This window comes from Aquarana catesbeiana, linkage group LG04 (assembly GCF_042186555.1).
Source record: "Aquarana catesbeiana isolate 2022-GZ linkage group LG04, ASM4218655v1, whole genome shotgun sequence".
NCBI lineage: Eukaryota > Metazoa > Chordata > Amphibia > Anura > Ranidae > Aquarana > Aquarana catesbeiana.
This window is the reverse complement of record NC_133327.1, coordinates 641,804,056-641,815,319: the sequence shown is the minus strand read 5'-3', so window position 1 is coordinate 641,815,319 and position 11,264 is coordinate 641,804,056. Positions and strand designations below refer to the sequence as shown.

Sequence of the window (11,264 nt, the reverse complement as noted above, 5' to 3'; positions counted from 1 at the left end):
GAGATTTATCAAAAACATTTTAAAAACAAAAGAACATACATATATAAGTAAACACGTTCTTCTTTGTGCATAGAATACAAAGTGTCAACCCGCAAAAAAAAAATAATAATAATACAAATAATAAAAGGGGGGGGGGGGTAAAAAGGGGGAAGGTAAAGAAAAATTAAAAAAAGTAATTGATAAAAAATGATGAAATAATCAGAAAATAATGATTATACTCTGAACTAACTAATCAGATACAGTACACATAAAAGTATACCATATATAAAGACAACAATAATCTAATTAAATCAGCATCAGAGTGCGGGTACTGGTTACACATCAGTTGTTATGTCATATAGTAAGTATTTCCCACAGAGTAAGCATATCTGTTAATCTCATGTTATATTTAATTCATGTTATTTAAACAGTTTATGCCAGGGGAAACATGACCATGCAGAGTAATAATATACTCTATATAATTAACAAAATTATAAATCCCCAATATACAGGCCTATAGTTACAAGGAGGGTTTGAACGATAAGACTGTATTCAACCCAGGTGGGTAGGTGGCTATTTGATTAAAGATCCATCTAGCCTCTTGCTGGAGAATCCTTTTATTGAAATCTCCTCCCCTCTCTGATTCTGAGATCACCTCCAATGCAAAGAATGAGATGTATGCTGGGTCATAACTATGATTTAATCCCACATGTTTGCATATTGGGGTATATAATAGTCCCGCGTCTAAATAATGAAGATGGTCCTGTATACGTTTGACGAATGGGCGTTTAGTCTTCCCAATGTAAAATGCGCCGCATAGGCACTTTGCGAGGTAGACATTACCAATGGTACAGCAGTCTGCATACGTTTTAGATTTAAGGTAGCCTCCTCTTGGTAAGGGGCAACCTGTACCCTCCCTAATCCGTGGACATTGATTGCAGTGGCCACATTTAAAGTCCACTTTCCACCAACCGCTCCAAGGAGGGGAGCGGCAGGTGCAAAGTGACTGTGCACGAGACTATCTCTTATTGAGCGGGATCTTCTATAGGTAATCTCTGGTCTACCTGCCACATATTTTGACATGACCGGGTCCTCTGATAAAAAATGGCAATTGTTCTCTACCAGTTTGCGAAATATATCCTGGTGTGCACTAAAAGCTGTAACAAGTTTTGTCGTGGAGTTAATCTCATGTGTCTTAGTTTTGAAAATTAGTGACTCACGTGTATTCACTTTGGCCCTTTGATAGTTTTTTTGAGGCCTTTTTTACTATATCCCCTGATGATAAGTCGTGCATATAATGCTTTAGCCTCCCGATCAAAGTCCTCCTCCCTGGCGCAATTACGGCGCAGTCTTAAATACTTGCTGAATGGTATGCTTCGTGCCAGGGAGCGAGGGTGGGCACTAGAGTAGTGCAGGATTGTATTTCCTGCTGTTTCTTTCCTATACAGGTTACTGTATATTGATCCATCACTGTTCAAAAAGAGACGCAAGTCTAAAAAGGGAATACTCGTTGCATCTGACTGAATCGTAAATTTAAGATTAAACTGATTCTGGGATATGTATAACATAAACTCAGAGAGTTCTCTCAGAACCTGTCCAGGCGAGCAACACATCATCGATATACCTCCGCCACATCCTGTGGCGGAGGTATATCGCAGCACCCATCATCTGAGAACAGGGCTCGCTCCCATCCTCCCAGGTACAGGTTGGCGTACATGATGTCCCCATCGCTACCCCCCTGTACCTGGAGGTAGGTGGAGCCGTTAAACAAGAAAATGTTGGCAGTAAGGATATGTTCCAATAGTGTGGTAACAAAATGACACAACTTCCAGTTGTTTCTATCTTGTTCTCTCAGGAAATCAGACACAATCTGCACACCTTTTTTGTGAGGAATACTGGAGTATAAAGCCTCAATATCTATTGCCGCTAAGATCTAAGATGGTCCCTAGAGGTACTGTAAGTCCCTCAATTACTTTTAGAAGTTCTAATGTGTCCTTCAAATATGAGGGTAGTCCCATTACATGCGGGCGCAACTGGCTGTCAACATATTTACTGTCAGTCTCTGAATGGCTTCCAATTGGTTTTACTACGATTTGGTCGTTTTGGATAATGTTGTTAAGGGCTAAATGTTGAGCTTGTGATAAGTTGTCTTCAATTTGTCGTGGGAATGAGAAATTTTCGATTTGTTTCCAAGTCTGCTTGAGAAATGCCCAGACAGGTCTGCAGATTTGGAGCAGTTGGTGGAAAGGGGACTCTGCGATCAATGTCCATGAATTAGGGTGGGTACAGGCTGCCCCTTACCAAGAGGAGGCTACCGTAAATCTAAAACGTATGCAGATTGCTGTACCATTGGTATTGTCTACCTCGCAACGTGCCTATGCGGGAAGACTGAACGCCCATTTGCCAAACGTATACAGGACCATCTTTATTATTTAGACATGGGACTATTATATACCCCAATATGCAAACATGTGGGATTAAATCATAGTTATGACCCAGCATACATCTCATTCTTTGCATTGGAGGTGATCTCAGAATCAGAGAGGGGAGGAGATTTAGATAAAAAGATTCCCCAGCAAGAAGCTAGATGGATCTTTAATCAAAGAGCCACCTACCCACCTGGGTTGAATACAGCCTTATCGTTCAAACCCTTCTTGTAACTATAGACCTGTATATATAGGGGATTTATAATTTTGTTTTTACCATGCAGAGTAATAATATACTCTATATAGTTATGTTTCCCCTGGCGTAAATTGTTTAAATAACATGAACTAAATATAACATGAGATTAACAGGTATGCTTGCTCTGTGGGAAATACTTACTGTATGACATAACAACTGATGTGTAACCAGTACCCGCACTCTGATCCTGATTTAATTCGATTATTGATGTTTATATCTTTATATATGGTATACTTTTATGTGTACTGTATCTGATTAGTTAGTTCAGAGTATAATCATTATTTTCTGATTATTTCATCATTTTTTATCAATTACTTTTTTTTTTTTTTCTTTACCTTCCCCCTTTTTACCCCCCCCCCCCTTTTATTATTTGTATTGATTGTTGTTTTTCCGGTTGACACTTTGTATTCTACGCACAAAGAAGAACGGGTTTACTTATATATATATATATATATATATATATGTTCTTTTGTTTTTGGTACATCTCTATATGATAAAATTAATGTTTATACCAAACAAACTGCCCATCTACATTTGGGACTTTGGATGCTGTGCTGGACAGTGTGGCATTCCGTGCTCTGGACTCGGTTTACTAGCCTTCTATGACTGTTGGTATTTAGTGGCGGTATTCAGGTGCCCCTGGTGGAGAGGAGGGATATCTTTCCTCTTCCCCCCTCATTCCCTTTGCACGCTCACTGCGTGCGATCATGGGCACCTGCACATTAATGGCCGTACCATCAGTCTCATGGCACAGGCGTACACTCAGGGGGCCCTGCACCGGAAGTGATGTCAGGGGTAATTTTTTGAACCCTTTGCTTCCAGCAGGATCGCGCATACTTAAGATGGCAGTGACGGCGTGTTCGCCAACACATGCCTTAAATTGTTACCCAGCGCAGTGCATGATGGATAATCCTACACCCACCTGGACTTTTGAATATTAAGGGTATTGACGGTGTCGGACAGGTAATCACCCCCTCTCATCTTTTCATATTGTTATCTTAGTATGACTGTAGTCACAGCAAGTATATCGTTGAGCTTGCCCCCCCCCCCCCCCCCAATTAGGGCTATGGTACCTTAGTTACTTGGTATTATAGAGCTGCATACCTGCAACTAATTGATGAATATGGGCAATAACATAATAACATCTTTGCTGTTTCACATGTGACTGCAGTTATGCATTACTATCTACCCTTTTTCTCCTAACAATTATTATAGCTGCAACCCCTAATTATTATGTTTTCCAGTCCTTTTTCCTCCCTCCATTCTTACATGCTTTACATTATGTATAGACTTACCAGGTCCCCCCTCTCCTCTTTTTATCTAGTGTGGCTCGTTTAGGGCTATGTATAGAATTCTTTCCAAAGATTGATTAATATGTTCCCTTTCATAAGTATCTGAGCTTGTAGCACATATCTTATGATATGCTGTTTCTTTATTTGTTTACGTTAGCTACTTACTAGTTAATTTGAATTGCCTAATGGCAATATTATACAAATTTAAATCCTCAGATTATTGGTACTATCCGATTCCCTGGTAATTACGCGATCCGATACCCCCACTATCCAACCTTGGTGGATCTGACTTCCACCGGGAAGTTGCTGTAGTTGGCTGGCCTCTACGGCCAGATCCGTGGATGGAATAATGCCACGATTGTCCATGAAGGCATCTGTAGCCTCAAATTGGGTAAGCACGCACATTTAAGCAACCAAGTGATTATTATCTATGATTCTTAAATTACGTTATTAATTATATGTTTTATGTAACCCAGATGAAATTATAGATGCATGTGGTGCCTTTGAAGAAGCAAAAATCTGCGAAACATGTCGGCCCTTCTGCATATCCAAGCATCTTGTTATTTCTTGTATCAAGTATCACTTATGGTCTATATACAATGATGATTATGTAATTTTTTTTTATGCTATTATGCGATAATAAATTCAATACTTTCTTAAACTAAACTTTACTATCTGCGTGTTTACCTTGGTAACAGACGTTGATGCCTCCATTAAAGATCCCATTCTCTTAGAGGAAGCATCGTCTCCCTCCTATTCTCAAGTGCATAAAATGTATCAAACGAATATAATTCATATAATCATGAAGTGCAAAAGGTGCTTTAAAGCCAATAAATCAAAAAAAGTTCATGTAATTAACCGCAATTTAGTTAATGCGATCATGAAGAGAATAGAGTGGAAAGTGCTGCAAACAATATGATCATATATAGTCCCGATAACCAATTAATGAAAAGGTGGTGTTCCCCTCATGTATTCATATGAACATCTGTGCTGTGACTGGTCACCAACGATGTGCTCCACTCCCAAAGGTGAGAATTAGCTCCTTACCTGAAAGATCAGACCCTTGCAGGCCACAAAAGCGCCTTATTGACTCCCTTTTCTCTCTCCTTAGTAAAACATCATATGGCCCAGTGTTGATCTTACAGGTGTAAATGGAGCATAGTGCACTCAAAAAGAGGGAAGGCAAAACCTCATTGCGCAATATCCAGTATAAAAGCAGTTTATTCAAAAAGACTTATACTCACAAAGACAGCAAAGATACAGGCATTAGATGTACACAGGGTCTGGCGCCCCAGTGGGTGTGCTGACGTCAACGCTATTTCCTCCGCCTGACGTGCGTTTCGTCGTATGAGACATCATCACTAGGGCAACTAGATCCCTTCACAATGCATGTGGCAATTAACCAGAAAAAAACAAATTGTTCTGGTCTCTGTATCCGACAGTGATGAGCTGTCAGTCAGCATCTCATGTTGACATTATCATCAGGATTGGCCTGCCTTTTGTATTGTCTCTTACGTCTGATATGTATAAATCTGTAAAAGTTTATTTTTAGAAAAAGCTAACATTTTACTTTAGGAAATTGGTTCTCTGGACTCCTTCAAGGTGTTACAGTATTGGGTGCTAGAACTTGGTCTGCCTTAGGGGAGTCGAGGTCAGCAGAACCAGCCAATTGATGGCTTTGCCTGAACACTGGACCTCCTCAAATCTAGATCATGACATTACTGTCCTATCATGTAATTAGCTTTTCATATGTAGCACCCTCTAGTGTGAGTGTAGGCAAATGTATGTTTTGATTCATAGTTAAAGCGGAGCTCCACCCAAAAGGGAAAGCTTCGCTTGTCTGCCTCCTCCCCTTCTCCAGTGCCACATTTGGTAGTGGCACCTTTTTGGGGGGGTACCTGGTTTTGGGTACTCGCGTCCACTTCCTGCTGGGTTTGCCGCGGTGAACTCAGCCAGAAGTTTGGCCCTCGCCGCAGCCGGCCCATTGAGAAAGCGCAGCGTGACTCATAGGAAAGATGGCAGCGCCAGCACCTGAGAATCAGCTTGGGTAACGACACAGCGGGATCCCTGGACAGGTAAGTGCCCTAATAGTAAAAGTCAGCAGCTATAGTAGTTGTAGATGCTGACTTTTAATTTTTTGGTGGGGGGGGCTGGAGTTCCTCTTTAACTTGTGAGTCTTAATTGGGTCATGGGTTTACTCAAGGTCAGGCTGGATGACTCACAGAGGCAGGTCTCTGGTGCCTCCCCCTGGTTCTGGAAGTTTGGAGACATTTTTAAAAGCTGGAGGGTGGAAGCCAGGAGGGTTGATCTGCATACTTAGGGGAGCTTGGCCAATCCCCAGGCAGCGGGCCTGGCATGGTGGCTGAGCCAGTCCCTAAATATGGATTAGTCATGCCAGCAAGGGGAGTTGGGTGAAAGATGTAGTGCTGATGAGACTGGCCTTGGAGGGGAGCCCCTGGTCGGGGGGGCTCTGCTTCGGGCTGGCTTAAACAAATGTATAAGAAATAAGATAACTCTTCATCTGTACATGCTTCTGTATATTATTAAATTTCTTATGCATTTTGTTTTACTATATACGGTTGTTGGCGTGCTCATCATCATTATATTATATTTTATCTTTAGTGGCGCCCTAAGAAGTTTCCTTAAGTCTTCTGAGAAAGCCGTTGTTTGGCCAAACATGTAAAGCTGGAAAATCCTGCACATGCATTCAGGCCACATGGATATTCTGTGATGATCCAGAAACACCGCCATCCTCTCTGGGCCAAAGCTTATTTAAAATGGTCTGTTGCAAAGAGGAAACTGTTCTGTGGTCAGACAAATCTAAATTTTACATCCTTTTTGGCAACCATGGGCATCACGACTAAAGAGGAGAGGTACCTTACTGCTAGTTATTAGCATTCAGTTCAAAAGCCTGCATCTCTAAAGGTATGGGGGTGCATTAGTGCGAATGGAATGGGCAGCTTGCATATCTGCAAAAGCACCATCAATGCTGAAAGAAAAAAAAACAGGTCTTAGAGCAGCACATGCTCCCATCCAGACAACATCATTTTCAGGGAAGGCCTTGGATATTTCAGCAGGACCATGCTAAATCGCATACTGCGTCTATGACAACAGTATGGCTTTGTAGTAGGAGAGTCCAGGTGCATAACTAGCCTGCCTGCAGTCCAGACCTTTCACCAGTTGCAAATATTTGGCACATCCTAAAACAAAAAAATACGACAAAGAAGACCCAGAACTGTTGAGCAGTTAGAATCCTAAATCAGGCAAGAATAGGACAAAATTCCTTTCCCAAAACTCCAGCAACTGATCGCCTCAGTTCCCAGACGTTTACAGAGCTTTGGTAAAAAGAAGAGGGAATGCTACACCGTGGTAAACATGACCCTGTCCCAACTTTTTTGAGATGTGTTTCAAGTGTGTCCTCTTGCGAGAACAGCTTCCCTGACAGCTTATGCTCTTCACCAATCTGCTTCAGCCTTGAAATATAGGCAGGCCCTCAACCTCCTCTTGTACAATGCAGGACCCCTGTTCCTGCATTGCAATATGATGGTGTTGGCTGCCTTGTGGTGAGTAAGAGTGGTTTTGGAGGACTGGTCATCCATCCTACAATTGACAGGAAAGAAGTCTGCGGAAGCAAGAAATAAGGTTTCATGCCCAGTGTGGATGAGGTCTTCTGCTTTACAAACCCACTGGACTAAACAAGCATTTTTGGGGGGCACACAACATTTATTTTTAAAGACTGACCAAAGTTCAGCTTTAAAACTAAGGTTTACTTGAAGCTTGACTTTTCAGACCTCTAGGGTAGTGGTTCTCAACCTCAGTCCTCAAGTACCCCAACAGGCCATGTTTTGGGAATTTCTCTTAGATAAAATAGCTGTTCAAAATACCAAGCCATTGACTCTGATTTAAAGCACCTGTGCAAGATAAAGCAAAACCTGCAAACATAGCCTGTTGGGGGTACTTGAGGGCAGAGGTTGAGAACCACTGCTCTAGGGTAAGCACCACCAAATACCAAGCCCTTTCCCATTGAGAGTGCCTCAGTGACTACTAAGGATGAGCTCCGGCGAGTTCGCATGCTGCACGTGCCGAGCCCGCCAGGCAATGCGCTGCGCTAATCACAGGCAGTGAGACATTTCCCGATCTCTGCAGCCACTTCTTGTGATTAGCGATGTGCAGTGCCGAGTTCCTGGTGGGCTCGGCCCGTGCAGCATGCGAACACGCCGGAGCTCATCCTTAGTGACTAGTAAGGGCAATCCTACTGGACCAGGGAATGGCACCAACAACTATATAGTGTAAGGTCCTGGCAGCATGAATATAAATTGAATGGATTGTTTAGGCAAGCCCTCACACTACATACATGTTGGTAAAAAAAAAGAAAGATATGCATGCATAGATTCAGACCTCCAGTCAGGTCCTATTTTTTTTTTAAAGTGAAACTAGTTTCAGAAAGGTACACAGGAGAGGGTTTTATGGCAGCCATGGTTATAATAGGCATCTTATGGTGTTTGCTGTTAGGCAGGACTTTTAAGCTTCTAAGTCTAAAATGTCCGACAGCTTGTTTTAACTATAATAATGCTTTTATGAGACATCAAAAAAAAAAGTTATACTAGTGGAATCCTATACCCTAGCTTCCTGAACCGCACAGCTGTAAAGATAGGACACATAATTCAAGCTGACAGCAGCAGATCTGTTCCCTGCGCCACACCTGCTGCCCCTTGACTCTTCACAACATCCCCTTTATATATTTCCTATTCATCCCCCCTTTTCCAGCCCCACCAGACAGCTGTATGATCCTTGACAACTGGCCATAAGTACAGATTGTAACACCACATGCTCAGCTATTCAGTGAACACAACCGGTATGTGCTGCAGGACTGGGTACGCAATGGTTGAATTTCTGCAGGAAAAATTACTTCAACAAGAAAGTGGAACCGTGGGCAAAATAAGAAATGACCTATATGATTCAGTCTGTCATTGACAATAACATCTGGTCAGATGCAAGGCTTTGATTAATGATAGTTTTTGGCCAAATTCCCAGCCTACACACTATAAAGGCTGCTCTTCCAGCAGCCCTATGTCAGTGTGTTGGCATTTAAAAAGAATGAAGGACAGCTGACTGCCGGTTTTGGGGAGTGACAGTTTGCTACTACAGATCTATATAGTGCTGCTATATACAGTATTCAATTCTGTTTTGCCACCGATAAGTTGCAGTGAAATGTGGGGCTAGGGAGAGTGGAGTGTAAGCCCACCTGCATACATGGCGATTTGTTGAGACCCAACAGTCCTTTTACTTTTTTTTTTTGTGCATGTCAGCTGCTGATTTTTTTTTTACTTTGAGGGGATATGCCAGTTTTTTCTTGTTTACACTCATGTCCTTTTTACGTTTATAAAAAAAAAAGGGAGGGCTATTTTTCTTTTAGTGTTGGCTCTGGATTTTTTTTTTAGTTATTTAAACACAAATAAAAAAAGCTCAAGAACCAAAAATGTAATTTTATTAGGGTCTTTCAAATTTGTTTACGGGATCAAGAGCAGCTGTATGAAGATGCCCTTGTATATAAAGGAGCTTTGCATACTATCATGGTGCATTTTAGTCCTCTAAAGCAGTGTTTCTCAACCTTTTTTCAGTCAAGACACCCTTTAAAATTATGCACAATTTCAAGGCACTCCTTAAGAAATCTGCACAATCTCAAGGCATCCCACTCTAAAATGTAATTATTATTTTTAGGTAACGCAGCAGCATTTTTGAAAAAGTGTTTTCATTTTGTGGTGCTCAGATACTGTGTGGTTCTACTTTAACTGAAAAACAAAACAAAAAAAAAAAACAAACACTTTCTTTACACATTGCTCCCCACCAAATCCTTTACTGGGAAACCCAATGATTCCCCCAGACTGGATATGCTCATACTTCCTTATCAGAACCTGGGGTGCTTTGTCTCCTATCACTAGCATGGAGTTTGCATGTTCTCCCTGTGGCAGCGTGGGCTTCCTCCAAGTTCTCCAGTTTACTCCCAAGACACGCCGGTAGGTTAATTGGATCCTGTCTAAACAGGCCGTAGTGCATAAAAGTGAGTTAGGGAACTTAGATTGTAAGCTCCTTGAGAACAGGGACTGATGTGAATATACAATATATATGTAAAGGACTGTATAAATACAATTTGCTTTCAAAACAGTTTTCACTACATCGAGTTGACTTTGTTCAAAGCCTTGGGCTGTAGCTTCTTGGAGGATGAAGTAGAAAAAGCATCCATTCTAACACAAGACCAGTGTAGCGTCCGCAGCCTAGGAAGCGTTATAAAATCTTAACATGCTGGTAGCAATGCCCTCTGCCCTCTAGGATCTTCCCCTCCACTTTGAAAGCCTGCTAGTGATGTGGAAGAGAGAGAGACGCACCATTCTGCAGCTGTGGTGGATATGCCCTTCAATATATGACTTTTAATCGCATGTTGTTCATGCATAGGACACGGTCATGGGCACACTATTGCTGGCATTTCCCCACAATCAACCTGATTTCTATATTGACTGACCCCATCTCTGCAGCTAAAGGCCTGCTTTGCTTTTTTTTCCCCTCCTGGCTACCAGGAACATCATTTCAACACTTTGAAATGTAACCTCCATGCCAATGAGAAAAGAGTGAATCTGAACCGCCTCCCCAACCCAAATATCCAACACCCTTCCTCGGCCATTGTCAAATACCCCTTCTTTTCCGCTGCTTGACTTTTTTACTCCCTAATATTCCTCTATTCTTCCTTCCCCATGACTACACACTGGTAACAGTAAACCTTACAAAAAAAAGTAAATAAAAAAATGTGACTTATTAAGAGCCCCTGCGTACTGGGGCGGGGGGCGGCGTCGGCGGTAAAACACCGCTATTATTAGCGGCGTTTTACCATCGGTATGCGGCCGCTAGCGGGGCGGTTTTACCCCCCGCTAGCGGCCGAGAAAGGGTTAAATACCACCGCAAAGCGCCTCTGCAGAGGCGCATTGCCGGCGGTATAGCCGCGCCGTCCCATTGATTTCAATGGGCAGGAGCGGTAAAGGAGCGGTATACACACCGCTCCTTCACCGCTCCGAAGATGCTGCTGACAGGACTTTTTTTACCGTCCTGCCAGCGCATCGCTCCAGTGTGCAAGCCCTCGGGGCTTTCACACTGGGATGACAGCAGCGGCACTTTCGGGGCGGTTTGCAGGCGCTATTATTAGCGCAATAGCGCCTGCAAACCGCCCCAGTGTGCAAGGGCTCTAAACAAACCCATTGACAATATTCTCAGACATACTCAAACATTAATTATTTATATGGTCCTGGTGGCTTAAATTGC

The 11,264-nt window shown here is 42.4% G+C and overlaps 1 long non-coding RNA gene across 1 annotated transcript; it reads left to right on the top strand.

Moving 5' to 3' along the window:
• Positions 1-3,320: 3,320 nt before the first annotated feature.
• LOC141141608 (uncharacterized) lies at positions 3,321-4,619 on the top strand. The gene is made up of 3 exons (XR_012244158.1): positions 3,321-3,624; positions 4,170-4,344; positions 4,430-4,619. It is a non-coding gene; the product is annotated as an uncharacterized lncRNA (long non-coding RNA).
• Positions 4,620-11,264: the final 6,645 nt, after the last annotated feature.